At 36.5% G+C, this 24,391-nt stretch overlaps 1 protein-coding gene and 2 long non-coding RNA genes across 6 annotated transcripts in view; 2 read left to right on the forward strand and 1 right to left on the reverse strand.

The window, feature by feature from the left end:
• LOC124221964 (dipeptidase 1) overlaps window positions 1–24,391 on the forward strand; it is a 1,639,756-nt gene that overhangs the window by 1,412,166 nt on the left and 203,199 nt on the right. The gene's annotated exons all lie outside the window — the stretch shown is intronic.
• On the forward strand, window positions 1,969–3,169 carry LOC138191163 (uncharacterized). 2 transcript variants are annotated; one of them, XR_011177498.1, is made up of 3 exons: window positions 1,969–2,354; window positions 2,964–3,017; window positions 3,101–3,169. It is a non-coding gene; the product is annotated as an uncharacterized lncRNA (long non-coding RNA). The 2 variants fall into 2 exon arrangements; XR_011177499.1 differs by having other exon boundaries at window positions 1,969–2,350.
• On the reverse strand, window positions 14,180–15,399 carry LOC138191111 (uncharacterized). Its single transcript, XR_011177418.1, has 2 exons — window positions 14,400–15,399; window positions 14,180–14,239 (listed from the first exon to the last, which is right to left on the reverse strand). It is a non-coding gene; the product is annotated as an uncharacterized lncRNA (long non-coding RNA).

The raw sequence follows: 24,391 nt of genomic DNA on the forward strand, positions 1-24,391 counted from the left end.
TATATTTGAAACGATACTCAGTCTCACCTTTGCGTGTCGATCTTGAGTGCCGTATACACAATACGCCAGTGCGCCAAAAAGACAATTTCCGTCGGGAATCGTCATGGTAATTCTTGTTTGCATGTTTATTTTTTGCGTGTCAGAAACATATGCCTATAAAAATATTTGTCAAAGACTGTCATAAACAGCCGATGACAGCTGTTAAAGGAAGTTTTCTTTGCTAGATGCTTTTTGTTTTGTTTTCGGCATCTCACCCCTCCGCCAACTTCATGCATATACTATTGTTATTATGATCTTTTTATACTATTGTTATTATAATCTTTTTCTACGTTCATTTGTTTGAAACTTTTTTATTAGATAGAGAGATTATCTTCTTCATATTATTTTTATTATGATCTTTTTTACCTGTTCATTTGTTCAGAACTTTTTTATTGGATAGAGAGACATGATGGACTAACTCAACCAACATGATATGATTTACCTACTGGCTTTACTCCATGTGTTTCAGCTCCCGTGGAATCTTAGTTTATACTGAAAAACTTTGTCACCATAACAACATCAATTTTTGGTACACTGTTTGAGGTAGCCTTTTGTAAGTCGTGGGTATTAAGTTCACGTTTGTGGGAAATTATTCTAGTTACATATTCACAAAAGTATCAAGATCTATAAATCAATAATGCTAACCTACCATAGGAACCACCCTGTTTACAAGTGGTTGATGTATCAAGCAATTACAGTTTAGCCCAAAGTTCAGCACTCATTGTTTGAATAGAAATAACGATAATTGGTTACGAAAACAGTTACGAAAAAAAAAGATTACGAAATAACACTAAATTCTGCCATTGTTAAATGAACATCCGCCACTTATCCAAAGCGTTAATTCCACTCTCTACTTCATTGCATGTTCCGACACGTTTAATTATTATTATTTGAGAGCATGTTGAAGTGAGCTTCAATCACGGTCGTAAATAATCTTAACGAACTGAATAGAAATACTAGTGAGATCAACTTATACATCCGTACTTCGTAAAAACTTATTGTTCCATAATTTTCCAATGATTATATTACCCGCGTTGCACTAATAACAAACTTTGACAGTTGATCGCACCACGCAGCACGTGTTTCCACCGACCTTACGTTTTCTGTCACGAAGTTTTCGTTGAAAGCGCTGGAAATATTGTATTGCGTGGTGTATAACCATTCCCTGTAACTAAGTAGTTATGGCTTCAGTGATTAAACATGTACTTAGCCAACACTAGCTTTCACCCATGCCTGAAACAATCCACAAACAGTGGCATAGGTTTTGGGCCTAAGATTTTCGATTTGAATTTTTGTTGATATCTTGTTAAACACATTAAAATAAATCAACTACGAAAATTTCATAGTTTTTGCTCCGTAAGTAACAGAGAAACACCCATTTCAGCGTTTTTATAATTTTTAAAGATGTCATCTCGCTGAATAATAAAATACATACATCGACAAAACTGTTACGTGGGGGTGGGCGTGTACTGAGCGGTGGTAGTTATTGATTATTGAATGATCAAAGACGCTTCCACGTAACGTCAATGAATAAAAATTGAAACCAAGAAAGATTTACCTCTCGATAAGCCAGTAATGTGGGTACGTTGTTGCCTAGTGATATACAGGTCTGTGAGAGTTGTTTAAATGGTTGAGGCTAATTTATAATGTAATAGGATAGGGTATCGTTCAAAATAAATGATTGAATATGATTCTGATTGGTAGAAGATAATGTATATTCTTCAAAAGATTGATTTTGAAATGAATGAATGATATAAAAGAAAAACCAAATAATCATAAAATGTGTGAATTTGAAGATAGACAACGTCGACGAACGAATTCATATTCAAATACAGAGAAGCTGTAGAACTAGTTGAATTCCATCGTTTACGCTACTTTCAAAACGTGGGGTTATTTTAATAATATATGAATAACATACCGGGACAATCTCTTGAAACTATACATATAACGCGCATGCGCCAAATAATTTAATCTCATTGGTCGGTGAAATCGCGCCACGGTGATGTTTTCATCTGCTGAGCAAGGCGCCAACGTACCCAAAATGAAACAAAAGCTGTAATTCTCTCGCGCGTAAAGCCGTGGATTGAGGTTATGCTGCTGTTTATTTTTACGTAGCGTGAATTGTCTAAGAAGAATAGTATCGTTCAGCAATACCGTGGTTGATTTCGGAAGATATTCAACCGACGCAATAAAGAATTTAACGAAAAAGCAAATATCAAATGATACAGAAATTGGGTGTTATTTATTGAAAGAAGAAATCTGAAATTCAACGTGAAATGTCATTAACAAGTGGGAGTCTGGACAAACAGAGGTAGGTAAGTAAAAACAATGTTTATTGTGAACAGATTCTTTATTTACATAAAATTAAAAATAAATGAATGTTGAGACCCAGTAGAAGGTATTTCCAGAGTAGATTCGTTACGGTGCAGTGCTCCAGAAGTCAGTAATTAGTGCCGATGAACATGAAATTAATAAAAGAAATGAGTAACAAGGAATAAAGAAATTATTCATCTTAAACACGAAGCTTAGGAGGACAAAGAGTAGCAATTAACAGAAAACGTACCCGACACAATACTCACAAAAACCCTCGCCGACATCATTGATTAGTTGACAAAGTTTTTGCAGCTCCATTGTACAACAATCAGTGTTCCGTTAACAAAGAGGGTTCACCAGATATCCAAGAATAAAAACAGAAAAAGAACAACAGTTAATATTACAGTGTAAATCATGCTATTAATGAAAAATTAGGAAACAAAACAATAACTTACAAGACAATCGTCCGATAACACTGGGAGACCAATCTCCACTCTTCTGATCACCCCTCGTCTGGCCATTGGTTGCCTTTCAAAAAGTGCTGCCTTTTTTTTTGCCTTCAAAAATACCGAAAGATCCTGTTTGATAATAATAGCTTCTAATATTTTCAGGTACGAAATAATTCATTGTCAAAGCGGGACTAAATTTGTCAGGCATGGAAGCATGTAAGTAAATTTCCAATTACGTGATCTTTGACAATGACAATATTTTAACATGGATTCAATGATAAAATTCGTTTTTTTTTCAGCAGGCTCGAAGTTTAAACTTTAATTAACACGAGGAAAATTATGCCTTACCTGATGGTCAAAACGTTTAGGTGGCAAGGATCCTGGTTTCTCGAACGGTGCAATCATTAGAACCATCGAACCTGGTTGTTTCGTCAGACATCAGGTGCCAGAGTGAATTTTATCAGGCCATCGCCACCTTCTTAACATCAGTTGAGGCAAAATTGAAGAGCGGGATATACTACAGATCATAATGGCTGAATATCCCATCATTTTACTTTGATCGAGCCAATAGCGCTAAGTTTGTTACTTAACCGTTGCTGCCAATTCATTCTACCGAGGAATCATTCTGTGCACCATTGTAATTTAAGCATTATTATTGACCAGCATTGTTTTTCAAACTTTATACCATTTGATTTGGTATCTTATTTTGAAGCTTACTTTTACTCTCTTTGGCATTGAATTCAGATAAATAGTTTTTCAAGTCCTCAATTAGATTGTAGGGTTGAATTTTGCTAGGCAAACTGAATCAATCTAAATCTAGAACTGTTGAATAAGTTCAGTTAAAAATGTCTTTAAATTTAATCTTAGTTGACGGTGTCATCTGGCTAGCTAGTTGCACGATAACTTGAAACCAAATTCAATTTTACACTCTTTATAGGGTCCTACGCTAAGACTGAAAGCTTGTGAATCTCCATGTACCGCAATTATTTCTGCATTTCATGTTAGCATTATCTGGAGCAAAAAAAATCCCATTTTGAGATTGAAAATGGAACCTGAAACACAGAGTTATTCAATAGCACGAATTGAAAACCAAGAATTTTATAATGGTTTCTGCAACAAAGGGACTCTTTCCAAATATCCTTGTTAGAAGGTGATGTTCGGAGGACTATGAACAAGATATTGTATCGGATTACATTATTTGGAAAAAAATCTTCATAAACTTCGTTAAAAATTAGATATTCATTTATTTTGATGGAATAAGGGACACAATCTTTACATTACTTTAAAATTGACATTACTCTAAAACATGATTGTCCTTGAAGCTAATTGTGACATCGAGGCGCATTTTGAGAAACCTGATTTTCAATTTGTGTCACAGGATGTGATTTACGTTCCTGAGTTCTACGCTTTCGATTAGATTTTCTTTGTTTCAAACCGCACTAACATGAAATACAGAAATCATTTTAATAAATCTAATATCACTTGAATTTTCAATTTGAGTATTAGGTTCCCTTCATTTATTTAATCGAACATCATTGAAAATTTGCGAAATAAATTCTGATCATCATTCGGAAATTTTAAATAGTAGTAGCAATAATTTGTTAATCGGAAAAAATACATTGACTATCGACTATTCGTAAATTTTGTTGAACTATTTTCAAGAAAAAAAAGATTCACAGTTCCGTTACAGATAGTGAGATATTTAAATTTCTTGAATGCTCGGTTTAATGTCTCATTTTCGAAAGTGATAAAATTCAATATTACCGCCTGAAATCACAAAAGAGTGAGAAAGTTGCTTAGTTGCTTGAAAGTGGCGATGATCTTTGTACGTTTGACAAATTGAATGGGCAGATAACAGTGAATATCAGAGATGTAATTATTTTAGCCGTATCACCTGTTGATAGATAAAAATTCCATTGTTATTTCTAATGTACGAAATAATAAAAATGATTAAATAAAGTGTTCGCACCTACCTGCTGCGTTTCTTCTAAGCACCCAACATTTAAACAGATTTCTCATTTTAGTCGAATAAAGCCAATTTTCAAAGAGCATTAGCATCAACTTTCCGAGTCACTACCTCGACTGTTTGAGATTCTAACCTCAAAAATTCGTATGAACTACAACGCCGCCAGAAACAGAGTTTGACAGCTGAAACTCGGAGTGGCTAACCTGCCCGAGCAGCCGATAAAACTCGCGCATGCGCATTATATGTATAGTTTCAAGAGATTGTCCCGGTATAACTAAACATAATTCTCGTCAAAAACATCTATCCTGAACGACTATTTAAGTAACTTCGCGACTGGTTGACTCTTACTTACGCATTGTTATTGACTATTGCTTTATTTTGTTATCTCTCTCTTCTGGAGTACCTAAATATCTAATATCGCTGTATAGCAGCGTGTTCTGTTAATTGATCAATTCTTATCTTAGCTATTGAGTATTACTATTTCGCTATACTTTCTCTGATTAATTCATAACTGTTTCTTTACCTATTATCTTTGATTAATTTATCTTAGTAAGTGTACCGCGTGAGCGATCTTACATCGCCGCGTGGTCTTGCTCGTCGTTCATTTGACATTGGAGTATTGCGCCGTATCGCCTAACATCTTTTTCATTATTTTCTTCGCTGATATCGCTGATCGTAGTTGTCCGTAATCTCTTTGGTTTATCGTACGTTGCGTGTTAATTCTTTTGAGTATTAATTGTCTTAATCCCGAAATTATCTTCTACCGTACCGAATATGACCTTTCTTTCTTCTCGCACTTACCGCAAACTAGAGACTACGTATTATCTGTTAGTATCTATATTTTATAATAATTCTCTACTTGACCTGTTTCCTTGAACTTACCTCGTAATTCATAATTCCCTGCCTCTGTATATTTCTCATAATTCTAGTAATGTAATAACTATTACAATTTTTGTATTTCGCATGTGTCTTATAATCGCTTCTCATATTTTATGGTGTACTTGATCAATGCTTAATTTAAGTACAGTATATCTTTTCCTGTTCTGCCTATTCATTATAAAACCGTGTTAATTATTACCTCGAATCATAGTATCGCGAGCCTACGCATATCTCTCGCTTATTCGGAAAATGTTCTGTTATTTATCAAATCTCTCGCTTAACTTTTCTCTGGCTGTAAATTAAATATCATACCTATCTTAATTGTATCTAAATCTCTCCAGTTGTTTACTTGTTATTAAAATTTATCGCTTCTTAACCAATATATTCGATACTATTTCTGCTTCACCTGTTTCTTATTTTATCTATTGGATTCAACCCCTCTCCTCTGCCATTATCTTGTCTATACTGAGCAAGCTGTGCAAAACCGTCGTAGAACCTGACCTTACCTTTATCTATATCTTTTTCTCTAATTATCTATTTTCTGACGCATGTGCGTCTGGCGCCCAACAATCATATCTTTCTCTTTTATTATTTCTCTATATCTAATCATTCAGGTTAGTAACTGCGCCGTAGGGTAACCAATTATCTCACTCGTTCATTTAACCCTCGCAAAATTTTCTTGGTTACAATACATATATTGAGAATGATTCTAGCGAATAATAATTAAAGATGACTAGGGGCGTCGCCCCTGCGCGTTTCGCGCGCCAATCCCACCTCGGCGCTACGCGCCTCACTATTTCCTTATACATTGTCTATTAGACAGGTGAATTCATTTATGCTGATTTGATGATAGGTCTGCATTTGTTGATCGGTTGTTTCCGATCAACCTGATATTGCTATTGGCTACCTATGCAGGCCTGCTCAGATTGTTGTAGTAAACGAATCCACTCACATGTACAAAAACCCCGACGCCATGCAATCCTAATTGCATTTGGCGACTTATTTTGCTATAGTTATTATTTTCAGATTTTTTTACGTATATCTATATGCTGGGACAATCTCTTGAAACTATATATACAATGCGCATGCGCGAGTTTTATCGGCTGCTCGGACACGCTGGCCACTCCGAGTTTCAGCTGTCAAACTCTGTTTCTGGCGGCGATGTAGTTCATACGAATTTTTGAGGTGAGAATCTCAAACAGTCAAGGTAGTGACTCGAAAAGTTGATGCTAATGCTCTTTGAAAATTGGCTTCATTCGACTGAAGTGAGAAATCTGTTTATATGTCGGGTGCTTGGAAGAGACGCAGCAGGTGGGTGGGAACATTTGATTTGATCACTTTTATTATTTCGTACATTAAAAATAACTATGAAATTTTTTTCTATCAACAGGTGATACGGCCAAAATAATTACATCTCTAATATTTACTGTTATCTGCCTATTCAATTTATCACACGTACAAAGATCATCGCCACTTTCAAGCAACTAAGCAACTTTCTCACTCTCTTGTGATTTCAGGTGGTAATATTGAATTTTATCACTTTTGAAAATGAGACATCAAACCGAGCGTTTAAGAAATTTAAATATCTCACTATCTGTAACAGAATGGTGAATCATTTTTTTTCTCGAAAATAGTTCAACAAAATTTACAAATAGTCGATAGTCAATGTATTTTTTCCGATCAATAAATTATTACTACTACTATTAAAAATTTTCTAATGATTATCAGAGTTTATTTCGCAAATTTTCAATGATGTTCGATTAAATAAATGAGGGGGACCTCATACTCAAATTGAAAATTTAAGTCATATTAGATTTATTAAAATGATTTCTGTATTTCATGTTAGTGCGGTTCGAAACAATGAAAATCTAATCGGAAGCATAGAAACCAGGAACTCAATGGTGCACAGAATGATTCCTCAGTAGAATGAATCGGCAGCAACGGTCAAGTAAGAAACTTATCGCTATTGGCTCGATCAAGGTAAAATTATGGGATATTCAGCCATTACGATCTGTAGTATATCCCGCTCTTCAATTTTGCCTCAACTGATGTTAAGAAAGTGGCGAGGGCCTGATGAAATTCACTGTGGCACCTGATATCTGACGGAACAACCAGGTTCGGTGGTTATAATGATTGCACAGCTCGAGAAACCAGGATCCTTGCCATCTAAACGTTTTGACCATCAGGTAAAGCATAATTTACCTCGTGTTAATCAAAGTTTAAACTTCAAGCCTGCTGAAAAAAAAAAATTTTATCATTGAATACATGTTAAAATATTGTAATTGTCAAAGATCACGTAATTAGAAATTTACCTACATGCTTCCATGCCTGACAAATTTAGTCCCGCTTTGACAATGAATTATTTCGTACCTGAAAATATAAGAAGCTATTATTATCAGACAGGATCTTTTGGTATTTTTTGATACAACTAATTTCCAATAAAATGCACAAAACATAAATCGTTAATGAGACGGATTTTCAATTTTATGTAAATAAAGAATCTGTTCGCAATAAACTTTGTTTTTACTTACCTACCTCTGTTTGTCCAGACTCCCACTTGTTAATGACATTTCACATTGAATTTCAGAGTTCTTCTTTCAATAAATAACACCCAATTTCTGTATCATTGGATATTTGCTTTTCCGTTAGATTTTTTATTGCGTCGGTTGAATATCTTCCGATATCGACCACGGTATTGCCGAACGATACTATTCTTCTTAAACAATTCACGTTACGTAAAAATAAACAACAGCATAATCTCAATCCACGGCTTTACGCGCGAGAGATTTACAGCTTTAGTTTCATTTTCTGTACGTTGGTGCTCTGCTCAGCAGACGAAAACATCGCCGCAGGGCGATTTCACCGACCAATGAGATTGAATTATTTGGCGCATGCGCATTGTATGTATAGTTTCAAGAGATTGTCCCGGTATAGAGATATAGAGTCTACTGTGTCTGGTTTATAATGTACAAATAATTGATATCAATTCTTTTTTTTTTCAAATAAATTTATTTTACATTTTTCACTTTAAATTTAGTTCATAGTTGACCACTTTCGTTCACTTTGGGATGTTTTTGCTGTGAAATGATAAATTTTTCAACATTTTCTTTACATTTCCTTGTGTAATTTTCATATACCATACGTAGACGGACCACTCTCCGGGGTCCGTCTCAAGCAGCAGCTCCTCCTCTGCTGCTTCTGCTGCTGCACACAGAACCAGATTTAATCCGTCGTCTTGTTTTATGGTGGAAAAGGCGTTAAATTATTTGCTCAGGGATTCATACGTGTTTAACTGCATTTTTATATAAGTAATTATTTATCCATTTTTTATGGCTAGATGTAGAATTCACTGGTAATGATTCTCAAAAAGAGTCCGGCTCTTTGGTTTGCCGAGTTGAATTTGGTTTTACTATTATATTTTATGAATATGCTTTACCTGGTATTTTCTCCCCGACTGCTGCAAGACCTCATCGCTGCCCTGTTTCGAGAATGTTCATTAATTTTATGTTACTGTTTACTTTGCTATTTATTCATTCATATTTTCAATGGTGTACTTACTTTGTTCGGCATGTTTGCTGTATATTTAATTTATCTATTTACAAAACAAAATATCACCAAACTGGGCAGCGCTCACCTATCATTATTTTTTACTTCCTTTTATCAGCTACGGTGTTTCATTTGAACGGTCAAAGGTCGGAATATAATTATTTGTAATTAATTTTGTTGTTGCATGTATAGGTATAATAGATATGTACTTATATATTCCTTTCATTTATTTAGAAATTTAATATGGTATAAATATCGTAGAAATATTTGCAATTTTATATTAACAAATTTGTACTTTTACCATTTTTTTATTTCTGATAATTTACACTTTTTTCATTTTAAACTCAGTCAATACATCCTCATATCTTTTTTCTAACGGTGGACACTGAACACTTGAATTCAGATCAAAGAAAAGAAATATTCCTATACTAGATGAATATAACAAAATTTTTGCTAAAGATAAGTATGACGTAGGCAAAGTGAAAAACTATGAAGCATTCATCGATCTACAAACAGAGAAATATTGTTATAAGAGACCATACAGATGTTCAATTACAGATAGAATTTAAATAGAAAAACAGATTGCAAAACTATTAAAACACGAATTGATCGAGGAGCCGTACAGTCCATTCGCAGCACCAGTCACACTGGTATTTGAAAGAGACGAAGGGAAAAGAAATAGACTATGCGTAGACTTTAGGGATTTAAACAAAATAATAATTCCCCAATCTCAACCTTTTCCTTTAATCGAAGACCTAATGGTTAACACAATAGATTGTAAATATTTTACAACTCTAGATACAAATTCAGCCTTTTGGTCCATACCTTTAAGAATCCAGGATAGACCAAGAACAGGATTTGTAAAGCAAGAAGGTCATTAAAAATGGACATGCCTTCCTTTTGGCTTAAAGACGTCCCAGCAATTTTTCAACGAATACTTAGTAATATTATAAAAAAATACGGCTTATCTGGGTTTACAGTAAATTATATTAACGATATATTAATTTTTTCAAAAACATTCACGGAACATGTAGTGCACATAATAAGAATGCTAAATGCCATTCAAAAGGCAGGATTCAGACAAAAATTCAGAAAGCGTGAATTTGCAACAAATTCAGTGAAATATTTAGGACACATAATAAAAGAAAACACAATCACACCTCTAAAAGATAACTTAAAATCAATAAGAGAATTTCCAACTCCACAAACAAAAAAACATATAAAGCAATTTTTAGGGAAAATTAATTTTTACGGAAAATATATTCCAAATGTCTCAATAACACTTGAACCTTTACACAGTTTACTTCGTAAAAATACACAATTCCATTGGTCAAATGAATGTCAGAAAACGTTCGAGATCATAAAAAATTACTTATATTTTAAACCAATCCTTGCCATATTTGATCCGAAGTTACCTATATCTATTTATTCGGATGCCAGTATAGTTGGTTTAGGAGCTGTTCTAAAACAAACCCAAATAAATGGAGAGCAGAAGACGGTGAGTTACTTTTCAAAAAAGTTAAATGAATCCCAAAAGAAGAAAAAACCCATTTTTTTGGAATGTTTGGCGATAAAAGAAAGCCTAAAATTCTGGCAATATTGGCTACTAGGAAACGCTTTCACCGTATATACGGATCACAAACCCCTAGAAAAGCTAAATGTTAGAAGTAGAACTGATGATGAATTAGGCAACATGATTCATTATTTGTCGCAATGTAATTGTACAATAAGGTACAAGCCAGGGAAAACAAATAACGAAGCAGATTGTCTTAGCAGGAACCTAGTTTTGTAGTGTTACGAAAATAATGATGATAACCTGTCAACGGTGAATATTATAAAACTAGAAGATATAAAAAGCGATCAAGCACAAAACCAACAAATAAAAGAAAATAAAAGATTTACAATGGAAAACGGAGTGTACTACAAAAAAATAAAATAAAAAAAATTAACAAATAATACTAAGTGAAGAATATAGTAAAATTATACTAAAGGAAGTTCATGAAGACTATTGTTACATAGGAATGAAAGAAATGGAAACAAAGGTAAAAGCTTTTTACACGGCACCAAACATCATGAAAAACATCGAAAGGATGTGTAAAAACTTTGAAGTTTGCATAAGAAACAAAACAAGACTGAACAGAAAATATGGCCTGATGTCACAATTGGGTCAAGCTGAAAAACCCTTTCGAGTAATGTCTTTGGACACTATTGGTGGATTCGGTGGTTAAAGATCAACATAGAAATACGTACACTTACTGGTGGATCATTTCACAAGATTTGCATATACACTATGCTCAAGAAACCAAAACGCTCAGGACTTCATAAAATTAATTAAGGAAGTTCCAAAAGAGAATACGATTGAAACACTACTTTCAGATCAATATCCGGCTCTAAATTCGAACGAATTTAGAAATTATCTTGAAAATCGAAATATACAACTGATTTTCACAGCAGTAGATGCACCGTTTCCGAATGGTCCGAATTAACGTCTGAATCAGACACTGGTCAATAGAATACGATATAAACTAAACGAAAGAGAAAAGAAATCAGCATGGTCCAAAACAGCAGAAGAATGTACAAATAAATACAACGGGACAAACCACACAGTCACAGGATTTTCACCAAAATACCTCTTAAGGGGAGATATACACCTAGAAGCCGTAAAAAAAGGTTCTATTTTAAAAATGTTTCAAAGAAAAGTAATCATTAATTTTAGATCAGAGTTTTCATTATCTAAAAGTACATACATTCAAATATATGTCAAATTTTTTTTATGTACAAATATCAAAAAGATACAAGGATATCGTAGGATTCTTGGAGGTCCTTGAAAAAATCGGCGCACACGGCACCCACTGGCGTATCTTCAAAAATCATCTGAAAAAAAAAAAAAAAGATTATTAAATAAGATACTATAATCTAGTACTTGTCATAGCCGATTTCAAAATTATTGGTTTTTAACAAAATGGCGGCCATTTGAATATAGGTAACGATTTTCGGGCCTTGAACGTGTAATTACTTTGGCTATAAAATGAAGAGTAAGTAACGAAAAAAAAAAAATCCTATGACAAATACTAGGTAATATTATATAGAATGACCACAAAAAATTTCAAAGCAATCGGTACATTGGTTTTTGAGAAATTTTGGGTACCGCTTTGAAAAACGTAGTTTTGAGAAAAACACGTTTGAAATTTTAGGAATTAAAAAATCATGAAATTTTAAACTCACATGGAATCATCAATACCAGGCCCATAGTGTAGGTCTTCTACAGTCGACGGAATTCCCATTGCATCTAAAGCTTGTTGCCGACGACGAATTCGACCTTCTTAGGGGGGGAGCACTGTACAATTCTATCACAAAAGAAATCTAACGTTTCCAGTTCTCGGTTATAACTGCCTTATTTTTCGAAAAATTAATTTGCGATTTTCACCAAATATTCTAAGGACCTTAAACTTTCAGAAAATGTAAAAAAAAAAAAAATCGATTTTTTCAATTTTCTAGGTGTATATCCCCCCTTAAGTGGAGAATCTACGGACTTATTACCACCTGAATTGAAAGAAAAAGATAAATATACAAAGGATTTGGAACAAGATAGGAAAATAGCACTACTCGAAACGAAGAAATACCACGACTATAACAAATCTATATTTGATAGAAACAGAATACAATATACATTCAAAGAAGGAGATTTAGTCTACGTGGTTAACGGAAATAAATCAAACAGGAAGAAAATGGATGAAATCAGAATTGGTCCATTTAAAGTAATGGAAAAAATTTCGGATTCAATTTATAAAATAGACACCGGATATAACAGAAGATCACTTGGTCTGTATCATGTCACAAAGCTCATCCCTATGTTCAATGGTTTGTAATAAAAATGCTAAATTTCCACCTTCAGATAAAATTAAGCATCTTGATGGGGAGGAGGGAGCATAAGCTTTGGGTACACGCCGGTAAATCTGGTACGTCGAGAGAGGTCGCCAGTCGATGGACTCGTAAAGAAAGACAGAGAAAGAGAGTTCGAGACAGAGATAGATTGAGAGACAGCAGACAGAGAGACCCGAAGCGAGTCGTCGTGTTAGGAATTTTGGTATAAACTTTATTGATAATGAATAAACTGTTATAATCCTCTACAGAATCTAGGAGGAGATAGAACCTCATACGGGAATATAACATAAAGAAGTACGAACATTAATATGTTGATTCTCTACATTTTAGGTTAGTACACGCCGGTAAATCTTTTGTATATTTAGAACGATCATGTTGTAGTAATAAACTCTACATTTTAGACGAATCAACCCTGTGTTTTATTTCTAGTTTACGCGTCTTCAGCAGGGGACTCCGACCGAACTCGATACAAAATAGGCAATAACTACTTTTGACTAATTCTTTCTTTGTAAATTCTTTATTTCGTGCTTCGGCGCACGCTAATAAGGTACTTGGACGACAACGATCCCGACCACCGAGAGACCGATATCTACCATTTCCAGCTCTCGACGACTTCGCCTACCGACGGTCTAACCAGACTATACTGGCTACCTTGGTGCACTTCTATACACCTGGGGTAGCATCCACCCGAACCTTCCGTATCGCCTCGACTGCCGGTGAACAGGGAGATAAAAATCCTCCCGACGGCCGAGGGCACCGCTCCTCAAGGAGGAACCAGCCGCCCGCTCTATCGGATGCCGTAAGAATGGCGTGAAGGGCAGACCGTAGCCTGCCATCTTCGGACTTACCGGCCTGGTGCCGGACCGACTCCAAACCACTACGTCCAGATTGATAAAGTCATCGTTCCGAGGATCGACGCAGCCTTCCTGTCGGCAAGGACTAACTGTGTGGGTCGTGGTCCACGGTTTAGTCAACCGTCTGACTGCACGACCTCGGGTATAGGCAGCCGGCTACTGCCTGTACAAAAGCCGGTGAAAGTGAACAGTGAGGCGTCACTCTATCTATTATAGAGTCTTGGTGATCGGTCAATTAAGAAAACGTATTTTTAGTTAACGTTTCGACCCGGATATGGGCCCTCCTCAGAACGATTTATTTTTTTAAACTGTCAAAAAGAACAAAAAAATTTTTGTAAAATAAATAATAGTACTAGAAGTAATCAGACTTAAATATTGTAGATGTAATACTCTTAGAACTATTATATATTGTTGATAGTAAGAACCTTATGATTAATTGAAATAAGGATGTTTTTGAGTGTTATTTACCTTTTGAATTAAGTAAGTGGACTAAGATGTAGTCGAATTCACAATTACAATTGGTGGAAACAGTGTTCTTTTGAGTGACGGTAGACAATGTCAATCTTCAAGTTATTTCATATGTGGGAGTTAATAGTTGGTAGTCATTAATTAAAAAGATTGAAGAACTATGTTTCTTCACAGTCAGTATGTCATTGTGTTAAAAGGTTATTGAAGAAGGTCTTTTTAGCAATGAAATTAATTCACAGGTGTCAATGAAGTGGAGGTAGGCTCTTTATAATTAAGTTCCACATGTCTAACGAAATATTGTTGGTTGAACCAATTGAGTCAACAGGTGAATAACGACTGATGGGAGAAAACAATGTAATCCAGAGTGAAGGTGAACCTATTATAAACAATTATACAGAAAAACAATAAATATTTTGTAAGAAAAGTTATGTAGAAAGGACTGTATAATGGGGACAAAAAAAATTTCTTGTATGTAGTTAAGGTTAAACAATATTTGTTGTGTGGGCGGAGATTAGAGGTTTGTAAATATTACTTAAATGTTCAACATCTTGTCTAAGATTAACAGAATTGGTATGACCTACAATGTTGCACATTTCTAATAACAGTCTTCTATAATAATTGTGTTCTTCACAAGGGATGTTTGTGTTGTCGTAATTAAAAGTGTGTTGTTTATCGATACTATGTTTCGTTAGAGCTGTGTGACGTTCTTCAATCTCATGTATGTTGCGTTGGTGTTCCCTAATTCTAGTGTTGAGATGTCGACCAATTTGACCTATGTAGACTTGATTGCAGTCATTGCATGGTATTTTATACACGACATTAGATCGTTTGCTCATGGGGATCTTGTCTTTGCCTGTATCAAAAACTAGTTGTAAATCTTTTGAATTTTTTCCAACAAACTTGACATTATATTTGGCGAATAAGCGGTTAAGTGACTCAAAGAGGCCGGATACATATGGGATGGGGATATATGTAGTAGCGGGTCTATTGCTATCTTCAGCGGGAGCAGAGTCAATATTATTGTCAGGTATGTTGTTGATGTAGGTGCGTCTCTTATTAATTTGTTGGTGTAATGGGCCATGAGGGTAATCATTCCATCTTAGTACATTGTATATGAGCGACAGGTTTTTTTCCTGGAACTCTGTACTAGCTAGTTTGATAGCTCTGTCAACTAGGTTAAAGATGGTGCCTATTTTGAAGGACAAAGGATGGTGAGAATTGAAATTCAGGTATCTTTGTGACCAGGTTTTTTTGTGAAACCAATCTGTCTTGATATTATTATTGTTGTGTATCAACAATACGTCTGAGAAACTGATGGCGTTATTTTCTTCTGTTTCGATAGTAAATTGTAATCTAGGATGGTACCGGTTAAAAATATTAAGAGTGTGATGTATTTTTTTATTTGGAACGGCAGTAAGAATATCATCCACGCATCGAAAATAGAACGGTGAATCAAAACCAAGATCGTTAATGCAAGACGTTTCCAAGTCTTCCATGACGAGGTCTGACAGGATTGGGGAGAGAGGACATCCCATAAGCAAACCAAACTGTTGTGCATAAGTATCGTTATTAAATTTAAATATTGCGGAGTCAAAACATATTTTTAAGGCTTTTTCAAGTTCACTAAGGGGAATTGGGATCTTATTTTCCAAAGAAGCCCACCGGTTGTTTATTGCACGCAATGCGAGATCTGTAGGAACGTTGGTAAAGAGTGAAATTATATCTAAAGATATTAACGTGTCATTGTCCGGGATAATCAATGTTTTAATTTTATCAACTAAGAAAAAGCTATCCTTGACTCTCGAGATGGGAGGTGTGATATTGGTGGTGAGCCATGAATTGATTGCTTTGGCTAAGGTATAGGTCGGGCTATTGACTTTTCTTACAAAATATTTATTGTTTTTCTGTATAATTGTTTATAATAGGTTCACCTTCACTCTGGATTACATTGTTTTCTCCCATCAGTCGTTATTCACCTGTTGCCTCAATTTATTCAACCAACAATATTTCGTTAGACATGTAGAACTTAATTATAAAGAGCCTACCTCCACTTCATTGACACCTGTGAATTAATTTCATTGCTAAAAGACCTTCTTTAATAACCTTTTAACACAATGACATACTGACTGTGAAGAAACATAGTTCTTTAATCTTTTTAATTAATGACTACCAACTATTAACTCCCACATATGAAATAACTTGAAGATTGACATTGTCCACCGTCACTCAAAAGAACACTGTTTCCACCAATTGTAATTGTGAATTCGACTACATCTTAGTCCACTTACTTAATTCAAAAGGTAAATAACACTCAAAAACATCCTTATTTCAATTAATCATAAGGTTCTTACTATCAACAATATATAATAGTTCTAAGAGTATTACATCTACAATATTTAAGTCTGATTACTTCCAGTACTATTATTTATTTTACAAAAATTTTTTTGTTATTTTTGACAGTTTAAAAAAATAAATCGTTCTGAGGAAGGCCCATATCCGGGTCGAAACGTTAACTAAAAATACGTTTTCTTAATTGACCGATTACCAAGACTCTATAATAGATTACATACGAGGTCGAGAATTCTTATTCATCAGAGGCGTCACTCTCCACTCGGTAATTCTGACCGAGAGGCACCCTGTGTATGCCTCTGTCAAAGATGTCCCCGATGATAGGCAACCTGGATAGTAACCTGAAGCAGCTATTAAGTCGTACGAGTTGGTGTCAGTGACGAAATCACGAGCAGCACATTACGCCACATCTAGCGGTAATCTTCGAAAACGCATGACCACGTCGTAACCAATATTCGCCACAGGGGGATGGCCTATTTGCGGTGGGGGTCAACCAACCAATCAAAGGGAAGAAGAATCACCTCACGACAACCGCGAGATCGGCGAGCCGAACTCCGATCTCCTTCTATTCTACGCTTGACCTGCTGGGTGACAGCATCGAATTTCCTTATCCTACCGATTCAAGCTATCGATACTTCTCTTTTTACCGCTATCGTTTCTCTATCGTTCCTATCGTTGATGATCCCGCTAGCGTTTTATCACTACTACTGTTTGTTCTATCGTTAGATTTCTCCTGTGATTCCGTTTCATCCTTCCTTTCTTCCGTTCCGTTTTGCGCATTCTGAGTTATAATTAAAAATGAATTCAGTGTTGTGTGCCTGAAGTCACCGACTAAGGTAAGGCTTCTGCCTCTGTATTGTATCGTTACGAAGTTGCTCATAATTTCTATTCTTTCTTATGGTATTCATCGACTTTGTGTGAATCATGGTCCACGGCTTAGAGTTGCAGTAAGCCGCCGTGTGACTGCATGATTTCGGTCATTAATATTGTATTTATCGTTTCTTGGTTGCATCGTGCGATGCCAGTTTTGTGTGAATCATGGTCCACGGCTTAGAGTTGCAGTAAGCCGCCGTGCGACTGCATGATTTCAGTAATTAATTATTTTCGTGTCTGAGCGACCTCGTAACTGCCGAATAATTATTTCTTTTGTATTTATGACTTTTCTGATTATTTGTGAATTCCTATTAGCCTGCTTCTGTATTTTCTATCGTATTTTGAGCCCTATTGGCTTTACGTTTCATTCCATACTTTTTTGTAATAGTAGTGTGCCTTATATTTTATTTCTGTTATTGCTTCTTGTATTTTCATTTATTTTTGTGCCTATTGTATCGTATATCAAGTTCCTTGGAGTACAACCGAGCGAAGAATCAGCCTCTAAATATTACCGCACCTTTTTTTTCTATTGCTATTGGCAATTTTATATTATTTTTGCCTGTTATTCTTTTCTCTGTATCTTGTTAAGTTAAGTTCTGCGAATTATCCTTGATTCTTTTGTACTGCGGTGTATTTAGTGTATTTCTTTATTTTGTGAACTCTCCGAAATTCTCACTCTCTCATGATTTTGTATTTTGAGTTCTCTCAAAAGTTATGTTCAGGAATTCATTGTTCAATTCCTCAAGTCAGTAATCATTATAAATTATTGATTCTATCGTTTATGAATAATACTATCGAAAGTTATGTTCAGGAATTCATTGTTTAATTCCTTAAGTCCGTAATCATTACAAATTGATTCTATCGTTTATGAAGAATTCTATGGAAAGTTATGTTTAGGAATTCATTGTTTAATTCCTCAGGTCCGTAATCATTATAAATTATTGATTCTATCGTTTATGAATAATTCTACCGAAAGTTATCTAGTCGATCGTTTACGCTACCGATTTTGTAAATTGTTAATGAATATTAATCTCTTGTACTGGTTATATTCTATGGTAAATTCGTCGTATTATCTACCGAGCTATCGTTACCTTGTTTTCTACCGATTGCAGTAAAGTTCTCTCGTTTCTACACACATTTCCAATACGTGGTATAAACAATTCATAACAAAATCTTTTACTTTGGAATTACATGGTGTACGTATAATTTTTAAATATATGACTTGTTCATTTGATTTTTCACTTACATAAAATGTAAATACTGAGATGATGTGCGTGCACGTATTAGATCGGGGGTCAAATTTCTAAAATATTGGTGATGAGATGTAGTAGTTTTATGTATTACATGGGGGTTATTGAGAAAGAACAAAAACACAATTACAGTGTTGGGTCTTACAATTAGTTTAGTTGATACGAATATATCTGTATATGTATTTCTGGCTGGCATCGCGACATGCGATAAGCCTGTTGATCTGTGTGGAGCCCGTTGTTACTTTTCACACCGTTGTTTTTGTATTGTAAGCGTATTTTGTTGCCTGGTTATTAAGTTCTTATCAATGTATCGTTCTCTGTATTGTTATTAAATCTAATAGTCACTTTTTGCAATATCGTTGACCCATCTCATAATACTGTTATCGCTCACTTGTTGAATTATCATTGTTTACGACACTGTTTGTTTATCACGTACCTAAATGTCGCGTCGTATGCTTCTTGTAAATGTCTTTCATTGCGGTCACTTGTAAAAGACTGGCAAGTTGAACACAGTCTTAATTGACCCGCAATTAACTATTGTTTCATTATTTTTCTTTTCACTTATGTGTATGTCATAACATAGAATTCCCAGCCCACGATTTCCCCTACCAAATACTAAACAATTGAGTATCTCGCTTAAGGCAATGTTTTCCTTACATTAAAGTTTCTTGGTTCTATTGTGATTCGTAACACCAAGTGTCTGGCGCCCAACATCAGTGTAACGGCCTGAATGCGTGATATGATGAGAATATAAGTTTGATATTTATTGATTCGGTGGAAAAGCAGGGGACAAAGCGAACAATTTCGACGGTAGATGAGAAATGTGTCAGTCAGGAGGTAAAGATGGAATGACTACTTGGGATGAGAAGAAAAAGCAGGGGTGAATGCAGAAAGCAGAATGCATGATCAGGGTTCTTGGAGCAAGAGGAGGCAGTCAAGCGTGCACAGGTTGTGCAAGAGTTCGTTGAGTTTGATGAAATAAACCGGCTTCTGGATAAGAGCTACGAAGATTAAGTTATGAGCGTGATACAAGACCGAGCACGTACCAACTCCCCCCCCCCCCCCCCCCCCCCTCCCCCCCTGGGGAAGAACATTCGGTGAAGGTACGGAATTGAATGTTCGAAAGGAGGCGGAATGTTGTGGAAATGTAATGACAAACTTACAAAATTTTACAATGGAATCTATCACCCAGATATTAGTGCGCGTTTGAGCCGATTAGTATACGTATTTATTGTAACAGTTTGATGCGTGTTGACCTTTAAACATAGTTTCGATTCTGTGGCGACGGAACTGGAAGGGCAGGGGGGAGGGGGGGAGCGTTAGTCGTACGCTGGCTGCTATGCGCTTGTGCTACGGCAACTTTTGTGAGAGTCAGTTGTAGAAAATGAAGAGTTACATTTTTCATGTAACCAAGTAGTAGCATAACAAGGCCGGTTCTAGATACAGACACCTTCTTTACCGACCAAACCGCCTATCAGTGCATCCCCAGACGCAATCCCTTTGAGGTTACCCCCACTCTCGTGAGATAACACGTACTCTGCCGACCGCTCGTCGGTAAGAAAATCTCCCAAATGACCATGATCGTCAGTAAGAAATGCCTGAAATTGCCGTGGTATTACCCCGTGTGGGATAAATTGTGCTCTATGACGGTGAAGAAAATCATGCTCTTTCAACGCAATCGATAACTGCATGACCGAGCGCACTCCGTAAATCCTCAGGCGTTCGAGCTCACCTCGTGGAACCTCGAACGTTTGACCGAGAATCCTGGCCCGTGTCAGGTTTTTTGAGAGTTTCCAGAAGGTTCAAGAAGATTCTCTGGCAATCGAAAGGTTTCGGAGGCAAAGGTACGACATGGGGAGGCTCATGCAACGGCCTTGAACGAATCTAGGCTGACAAACAATTCGTCCGACGTGTTTCGACTCGACGTTGAGTGGTATGCGGTCAGAGGATTTTAGTGCGACGTTGAATTCTGAAAGATCCGCTCTGACCTTGAACGAATTTCAGACGAACAATTCTCGGAATCGTTCGACGAGTTTCGACTTGTCAGCGAGCAGTCCGGGACTATGAGAAAGAGCTTCTTTGACCCTGAAAGATTCTCGGAAACTTAGGCTGACAAACAGCGCGTTCGACGAGTTTCGACTTGACGGCGAGCGGTCTGCGGACCACAGATTGAGGTTCTGAAATAAACTCTTAACTAGCAGGACAGAGGTTCTGAATTAACGGTTGATATTAACGATAAAACATATTTTATTGAAAAAAACAACTTAAGATCACAGTCTTACATGAAATTCATAATTTTGATATATAAGTGTGATTACATGTTTCTTACTTAACGGTATCGTACCCATGCTTTAGGCAATGGGAATAAATAACTGTTCGAGTAGATACCGATTGTCTTTTGTGTTTGAGTGAAAAATTTCGCAGTAACAATACATGTTGGGCTGCACAGTTTGGACGTAATATAGCATGATGCGTACAGGTTAAATTCGTATATGACATTTTATGCAATTTCCGGAACCACGGACGACCCAAATCCATCAAATCAACGGCTTGAACTTTTTTACCCAGAATTTTATGCAGCCAACTTTTCTTTTCCAAACCTTTTACGTGAACTGCCAAAGCATTACGCAGCGACATACATTCGATGGTGAAGTCAAGCTTCTCGAAAGGTAAATGACCACCTTCCCAGGCTGGTCCCTGATAATTCCGTGACAGCCAGAAATTTTCGCTTTTGAATGAAGCGAGTGAATAAATCCAATCGTACAGAGGTTCAAAAAGAAAAATTGACAGGTTGGTATCTTGGTCGAATGACAAAACCGACAACTCTTTTGGTGTAAAACCGGAACCCGGGCTTCTAAATCCTTGTACGTCAACTATGAACTCCATCGTGAGAAATACTGAATCAATTGTCACAACCTGCAAGGTTTTCATACCAATTTCCTCACCCGACCACTCAGCGGGTTATATTCAATTATACGATCATGTAAAATCAAGCAGTAGGCAGATGTATCAGTAGAAGGTTATTTTTAGCCTCAAATTCAGAACGAATATCTATCGGTCCAGATTTCAGAGCCTCGTTTTATTTCGAACAGTCAATGAAAATCAGAGGTTCGTACTATAGAATTTTGCTCTCCGTCAACAGAGGCTCGGGTTCTTTGCCGTAACAGGTGGCCTGAAAGTTTGTGTACATCTCGTACAGTAATGCAAAGCGATTCTGACCCATGTTCAAGTTCAGGTTACCGTACAAATAATACTCGGAATTCAAGAAGAACTTGACGTCAGTAATGTTACAGTAATCAAAATGATTGGCATTTCTGCCGGCTTGTTTTTTGATTCGTTTAAAAACCGAGCATAACAAATGGCGGTTTTTCCAAATGGGTGGACGTTTTCACAGTCCAAACTTGTTTCGTGGTTGCCGGTAGCAAAGGATATTCGTACAACTCCCAACTGCGGAAGCTCATGGAAACAGGTGTATCTTTCTCAATGAAGTTCAACAGTGCGATTTTTCGTTGATCCGAGAGCTTCACATAGGGTACTAACCAATTCACCTGATCGATCACGATTCTATAGTCTTCATCATAAATCTAAACGATGGCATTAGGTCACTTTTCGATCTTGTAAGAATCAGCTCGTGTTTCGCGTTAACGATGATCTTGCGATAGTCTTCAGCGTAGCCCAATATCATGCTCAAGGGAATAAATACGTCAAAGTTGCCATCGGCATCAGTTAATTTCTTCATTTCCTGAACGTCGAGCCATCCAGCATTTTCCATGAGCCAACTTTGACCAGGGTTGAGCGAAGCAAAACCTTTCAGCAGGCTGGTCATACCAACGTTTTTACATTTATCAATCTCTACAGCGTTTAGTTCGTACCGTACATCTTCGAACAAATGGCAGATGGCATTATTGACTAAAGTTGTGATCGCTGCTGCAGTGCCGTCCGATTTGAGCAATTTTCGAGAGATATGCAGCGATCTCTTGCTCGGTAATACCCATAAATCCTGATGCTGAATGGTGATTCGAATCTCATCGCTGTTGTTGAAAATTGACGATGCGTACGGTTTGTGTGCGTGTATTTCATGGTGGGCGATTGATTAGTCAAAGACGACAGGTGTTTGATATCTCTAGATTTCCACCTCCATAGTACGTAGCAGGCAACAAAACAGCAGAATCACAGTTTTCATTTTCGGATATTTCTTTTCCAAAAGGTGTCAGCTTTAGAAACAAAGCTATCAGGAACTCCACGTTTCGACGTGTTAGCGGTTCGGGAATCGATCGATGACTGACTTGATCGGGATATGTTGACTGACTAATATAACTCTTCATGGACAATTTGTTATATACAATACCCTTTTGTATTTTGCGATTTGATGTGCTGTCTCACAGTTATAACTTCTCCGCGAAAATTAACCAGGTCTCCGTCTTGATCGACTAACCGAAGCTATATGTGATCCATGGTCTTGACGATGATCGAAAGGTAAATTACGTGCGACGACACTTTCACGATCGTATATCGCGGCGGAACGATAGGGAAAAAGTCGTGAATAGTATGCACTTTGCGCTCGTTGACGTAGGCACCCGTTGTAATCCTGCATTCGACTCGCAACGCATTGACCTTGAGAATAGCTACAGGCATATCCGCATGGTGAGTTTGGTTGGCTGCCAATACGAGCGGTGTAAATCCGAGAAATTGACCAATAGAATCGCCAGGTTCTAAATTTACGACATGGCTACATTTGATTTGGCTGCATAACGTATTGTTGTTAGTCTTTATGCTGAGTTCAATGTTGGTACTTCTTAACGCGTCTTGAATATACTTGTCAATAACCTCAATTTCGTAGCTGCCAGTGGATATAGTAACTACCTTATCGGCTACGTATAGTTAATTGCAACAGACATTAACGTTGGGAATAGAATTGAAGGTTAACAGTTTAATGAGACCAAGAACATAATTTTTTTTCAAAGCAAGTTCGATCGGAGGAAAATATTGCGCTTCGAGAATCGAAGACGTTTCCGACATCGTTAATGTTAACAAATCATCCATGACTGCGAGTGGTAGACTGACGTTATTAAATTACGTGTCATTTTTTCATAGTTCATCGCTGAGAACTTTCAGACACAAGTGTCCGCAATCGAGTGAACCGTAATCTTGATACCTTTCATCGTCGTAGTTGACGCTACCAGCACCGAGATATTTCACGAGGTCTAACGGAGGTTGAAGAAGACCGAAACTGTCGAAATAAACTACATCGTTGCTACGTTTCTTATATGCAACCCAGTGTGTCCCAGGGCCATCTTTATCGTCGAGATTGACTACAGCTGTCTCGTTTTCACGCGGTCCGGTTTTGGGCATTTCGTTGCGCATAAAGGCACCTCGGAAGTATAGAATTTTCATGATTTCTGCATACTTTAGCAAATCCCAGTTGGTCAACACTCGACGTGGTAGCTTGACACTTAGTTTTTTTGAAGATGAAGACCGAAACCCTTTTCATAAGGTTTGAGAAGAAGACCGCACCTAAGG

The sequence above is a fragment of the Neodiprion pinetum genome, chromosome 6, assembly GCF_021155775.2.
Source record: "Neodiprion pinetum isolate iyNeoPine1 chromosome 6, iyNeoPine1.2, whole genome shotgun sequence".
Taxonomy (NCBI): Eukaryota; Metazoa; Arthropoda; class Insecta; order Hymenoptera; family Diprionidae; genus Neodiprion; species Neodiprion pinetum.